The sequence below is a fragment of the Syngnathoides biaculeatus genome, chromosome 4, assembly GCF_019802595.1.
Source record: "Syngnathoides biaculeatus isolate LvHL_M chromosome 4, ASM1980259v1, whole genome shotgun sequence".
Classification (NCBI taxonomy): domain Eukaryota; kingdom Metazoa; phylum Chordata; class Actinopteri; order Syngnathiformes; family Syngnathidae; genus Syngnathoides; species Syngnathoides biaculeatus.
This window is the reverse complement of record NC_084643.1, coordinates 28,061,737-28,067,736: the sequence shown is the minus strand read 5'-3', so window position 1 is coordinate 28,067,736 and position 6,000 is coordinate 28,061,737.

Below are 6,000 nucleotides of genomic sequence, written 5' to 3'. Positions count from 1 at the left end.
TTTTTAACATATTTTCATGGTTTCACTGCATCTCAAGGCTTGTACTCTGTTGCATCTCAATTGGCAATAACAAAATATGGTTTCTTGCCCAATAAATTGCTACAATAGCGGTGAGCGGGTTTGGGATTGTTTGGAAAAATAATGTAAGACAACCACAGATTAAATTACATCTGCACTTTCATCTGCAGTCGACAGTCCCGCCGAGTGTGCCCCTACACCTCCTCTTATTCATCCCTCAACAGGGGGGCGAGGGTGGCATGCAGGGACAAACATGGTTCCTGAAAAAAAAAAAAAAGGAAGAATAAGAAAACAGGAGGAGAAGGACGACGGAAGGGTTGGGAAGGGTGTCGTAAAAAAGCAGGGGAGTGGAAAAAAAAGAAAAGAAATGCACATTGTACTTTTCAAATGGATGGGAAATGATTCGCTGGGATATGCCGACAATTATACGGTGGGGTTTAATCAATTCGGCGCATTCGCAGCGTGGAGAGGGCTGATCCCCCAGTACAAAGGAACAGACCGTGGGAGGGCGGTACCTGAGAAAGCGGCGGCCCGGTGTAAGTAACATGAGGCAACACTCCCCTCCCCGCACATTGCACTGCAGCATATGGCCCCTTTCTGAACTTATTATCTAGCGGATTAAGGCCAATTGCAGGGACCCAAGGGCCTGTGGCTAGCTCCGTTGCCCCCTCCCTCGGCCCCCTACACCCCCCAGGAATGAGACTGACTGACAAGAGGCATTGTGTTGGGCACCTAGACTGCCACGCCCCTCACTTACCCTGTCATGCTGCATAGTGTGATGAGGTTATTTGCCAACCACAACAGGATCAGACGGTGAGCTTTGAAGCTACATGGCCTACTGTAAAAGCGCTTAGGAAATGTTAACAGTCCACGTGTTATGTCAGAGCGCCTCCCTTCAAACTTCATCATTCTCCTCCGTGGAATCATTTCACGCTTTTCTCCTGGGCCACCTTGAAAACGGTCCTAATACCCACAAATTAGCAAAACGTTCGGCTATGGAGTGGATTAAAAGCACCTGAATGCAAGCACACAGATTAGGCCGTCAGATATGAGGACTAATTAGCATATCATTGCTACTCGACATGGCGGATCAACGTGAGTGCAGACATGCTGGGAGAAAAGACTGCATCGGCCAGAGGTTGATTATGGGTCCATTATGCACAGAGTACTTAGTGAAGGGCCGAGAGTACGAATTAAGAGCTTGATGACCACTGTGAGGGGACCTCGGATAGAATATATTGATGTCAGAAGTGCACAGGAGGCTGAGACTGTAGGAGGTCGTACAGTACTTTGAGGCCTTCCTGAGTATTCATGGAGAGAGGTTTGACAAGAGAGGAGCCCCTTTATAGGCCCTCATTTGATCTGGCAATGGGCAGGTGATCCTGTGCTTCCTTTTGTGTCACACCACAGGGGTTTGTCCCCCCCACCCCCACGTGACCTCTCTTACCTGGCGCCCTTCAGGGCACCTCATTTACAGAGAAGCTAATTCAGGCCTTGCCATCCCCCATCACAGAGGTCCACCTGAACATAGGCTGGCAGGGTCAGCGGGGAGGCCTGATGCCTGCTTTGCTAATCCCCTCACATACTGGGAGGTGTCGTAGGGCCAAAGGCCAGAGATGGAGCAGTCAAGCCATCTTCCCAGTTCTTTTAGACTGGATTAGCTAGCTCAGTAGGGGTTTGTCCTCACTTTGGTCATCGTGAGGCTATACAGTATTTGAGGAGCATGGAAGAAGGTCTGACTCTGGTTTGCTTCTATCTTCAGTATTAAGATCACAAGTTCAAAGCATGATTTTTGACGGCATCTATCATCTTTAGTCAGATTGTGGGATAACAAGTATTTTAACACTGAGTCCCATGCGTCAAATGTGAAGACAAATTCAACAGGAATAAAAATACAATGTTACTTTTTATTTTTTTTTAACCATTCCAGGTATCTGCAAGACCCAAATAGCACAAATGTCTGCAATTGTCTGGCAACCACTCCATGGTGTACCCCAACCCTTGCCCAAATTCAGTGGAGAAAGTCTCCAGCTCTAAGCCTACTGAGGACAACCGCTATTAAAAAATTGAATGGATGGATATCACCAAGACCTGTGCAACTGTTAATAGTTTGGATTAGCTGGGTTCTGAACCTCAGGGTTCATTTGTTTCCATTATCAAGTGAACAGATCTGGCTGGCAGAGATCCGTTACATGCCGCAGCACTCTATCCGTGCCCACCCAAATCACGTTAGATAGTCAAATCACGTTAGCGCCTCCGTAGCGGCAAGCACGCTTTTAATTCCAAATGTCGCCTCATCCACATTGGTTGCATTGGCATCCCAACACTCCAAGCCACATCCCACGAGGTCACGTGTGTGCATGCAGGTGTGACTAAAGAGATATTTTGAATTTCGACGACAACGTGGCAGTCCTTCACGCTGACGGCTGTGTTTAATGGCACACGCAGCCCATTGTCGCTTCTGTGACCCAGTGCTGTCGCTAAGGGTCGAGGATGTGACAAAGTGCTGCTCTCTGTGCAGAGGAGGACCACAGCTTGTCGTGTGTGGGTAGGTGGTGGCAAGGACAAAGGTGGGTGGTGGGTGGGGGCTGGTACTGCTAGGCTGTGGTTACCGTGAGGCACACAACATACAAAGAGATTTTCCTTTTCCAACCCAAAACTGTTACATCAGTACAAATGAAACAAGATCCATCCATCCGTTTTCTGCTCCATTTGTCAGCTGTCATGACACCCAAGAATGCTTCACAGATTGAAAAACAAAAGGGACTTGAGCAATTTTTGTGAGAGTCAGAGGTCCATGCTCTGGTCAAACACAGAGACGGGACGCCGTCCACTGCCACAGTACTGCAGATAGTCCTCGGCAGGAGCCTCGCTGGCTCCGGTGGAGACCGCAATGTGGTCTATTGTCCAAGACCAGGACCTCCGCAGAAAGAGAGATCCGACAGTTGAGCCCGAAGAGCTACATGGATGTTCATGACAGCACCAAAACCAAAGCTGGATAGGAGCCACTGCTGGAGGACGACAGCGAAATAGCAGAATGAATTGGGGCAAAACACAGCTAGCTAGCTAGCTAGCTAGAAGGGTGGAAGGAGGACCCAGCCGGCGAGGAATCCCGACGTAAAAATTCAGTTGTAAACCGATCGGGCTCTACCTTTGGCCGCGGTACGACGTACTGTATCCTAGTTAAATTATGGCACCCATTCATTCATGTTCCGTAGCACTTATCCTCACTTGGGTCACAGGCGTGTTGGGAACCATCCTGGCTAACTCTGGGCAAGAGGTGGGGTACACCCTACCGAAACATGCTGCACACAGACAAACAATGATTCGCACTCACATTCACACTCAATGGACAGAGCCACTCTTAAGGCTGCCAAAGTTTGACCTGACTACATACCTTCACACAGCAATCAACAACTTAACAAAATGTGTCCGCTTTCACACTAAACAACAAATTTTCATCCACAAAGTATCATGGAAATCAATAGTGGAAAAAAAAACATACCTCAATAAGAAATTGAAAATGAAGTACTTCGATTCACACATGTGACACAGGTCAGGCCACTTCCATTTCCTGTCAACGTCTATTAAGGATCCACTGCATATGCACCTCAATAGCAGAAAAACACTGTGGTCTCTATTTTGGTGAAAAACACAAATCCAGCACTGCGGGTGGTGCAACTTTATGACAAGGCTGCTTAGACGGCAGACTTCAATTCTGTCCAATGGAAGCGCTTCCTCCCATTCCTTTTAAAAGCGGCGCAGTAGACTCGCATGCCGATGTCCCACTTGTACCCTTATTAATTATAGAATTCTTCTTCTTCTTCTTTTCCTTTCGGCTTGTCCCGTTAGGGGTCGCCACAGCGTGTCATCTTTTGCCATCTTAGCCTATCTCCTGCATCTTCCTCTCTAACCCCAACTGCCCTCATGTCTTCCCTCACCACATCCATAAACCTTCTCTTTGGTCTTCCTCTTGCTCTTTTGCCTGGGAGCTCCATCCTCAGCATCCTTCTACCAATATACTCACTCTCTCGCCTCTGAACATGTCCAAACCATCGAAGTCTGCTCTCTCGAATGTTGTCTCCAAAACATCCAGCTTTGGCTGTCCCTCGAATGAGCTCATTTCTAATCCTATCCAACCTGGTCACTCCGAGCGAGAACCTCAACATCTTCATTTCTGCCACCTCCAGTTCAGCTTCCTGTTGTTTCTTCAGTGCCACCGTCTCTAATCCGTACATCATGGCCGGCCTCACCACTGTTTTGTAAACTTTGCCCTTCATCCTAGCAGACACTCTTCTGTCACATAACACACCAGACACCTTTCGCCAGCTGTTCCAACCTGCTTGGACCCGTTTCTTCACTTCCTGACCACACTCTCCATTGCTCTGTATTGTTGACCCCAAGTATTTGAAGTCGTCCACTCTTGCTATCTCTCCTCCCTGGAGCCTCACTCTTCCTCCTCCGCCCCTCTCATTCACGCACATATATTCTGTTTTACTTCGGCTAATCTTCATTCCTCTCCTTTCCAGTGCATGTCTCCATCTTTCTAATTCTTCCTCTGCATGCTCCCTGCTTTCACTGCATATCACAATATCATCTGCGAACATCATGGTCCAAGGGGATTCCAGTCTAACCTCATCTGTCAGCCTATCCATTACCACTGCAAACAGGAAGGGGCTCAGAGCTGATCCCTGATGCAGTCCCACCTCCACCTTAAATTCCTCTGTCACACCTAAGGCACACCTCACCATTGTTCTGCTGCCATCATACATGTCCTGTACTATTTTAACATACTTCTCTGCCACACCAGACTTACGCATGCAGTACCACAGTTCCTCTCTTGGTACTCTGTCATAGGCTTTCTCTAGATCCACAAAGACGCAATGTAGCTCCTTCTGACCTTCTCTGTACTTTTTCACGAGCATCCCCAAGGCAAATAATGCATCTGTGGTACTCTTTCTAGGCATGAAACCATACTGTTGCTCGCAGATACTTACTTCTGTCCTGAGTCTAGCCTCCACTACTCTTTCCCATAACTTCATTGTGTGGCTCATCAACTTTAATCCTCTATAGTTCCCACAGCTCTGAACATCCCCTTTGTTCTTAAAAATGGGAACTAGAACACTTTTCCTCCATTCTTCAGGCATCTTTTCGCCCGCTAGTATTCTGTTGAATAAGTTGGTCAAAAACTCCACAGCCATCTCTCCAAATTGCTTCCATACCTCTACCGGTATGTCATCAGGACCAACTGCCTTTCCATTTTTCATCCTTTGTAGTGCCTTTCTGACTTCCCCCTTAGTAATCATTTCCACTTCCTGGTCCTTCACTCTTGCCTCTTCAACTCTTCCTTCTCTCTCATTTTCTTCATTCATCAACTTCTCAAAGTATTCTTTCCATCTATTTAGTACACTACCGGCACCAGTCAACACATTTCCATCTCTATCCTTAATCACCCTGACCTGCTGCACATCCTTCCCATCTCTATCCCTCTGTCTGGCCAACCTGTAGAGATCATTTTCTCCTTCTTTCGTGTCCAACCTGGTGTACATGTCTTCATATGCCTCTTGTTTAGCCTTTGCCACCTCTACCTTTGCCCTACGTCGCATCTCGATGTACTCCTTTCGCCTCTCCTCAGTCCTCTCAGTATCCCACTTCTTCTTCGCTAATCTCTTTCCTTGTATGACTCCCTGTATTTTGGGGTTCCACCACCAAGTCTCCTTCTCCCCTTTCCTACCAGATGACACACCAAGTACTCTCCTGCCTGTCTCTCTGATCACCTTGGCTGTCGTCGTCCAGTCTTCCGGGAGCTTCGGTTGTCCATCGAGAGCCTGTTTCACCTCTTTCTGGAAGGCCGCACAACATTCTTCCTTTCTCAGCTTCCACCACATGGTTCTCTGCTCTACCTTTGTCTTCTTAATCTTCCTACCCACCACCAGAATCATCCTACATACTACCATCCTATGCTGTCGAGCTACACTCTCC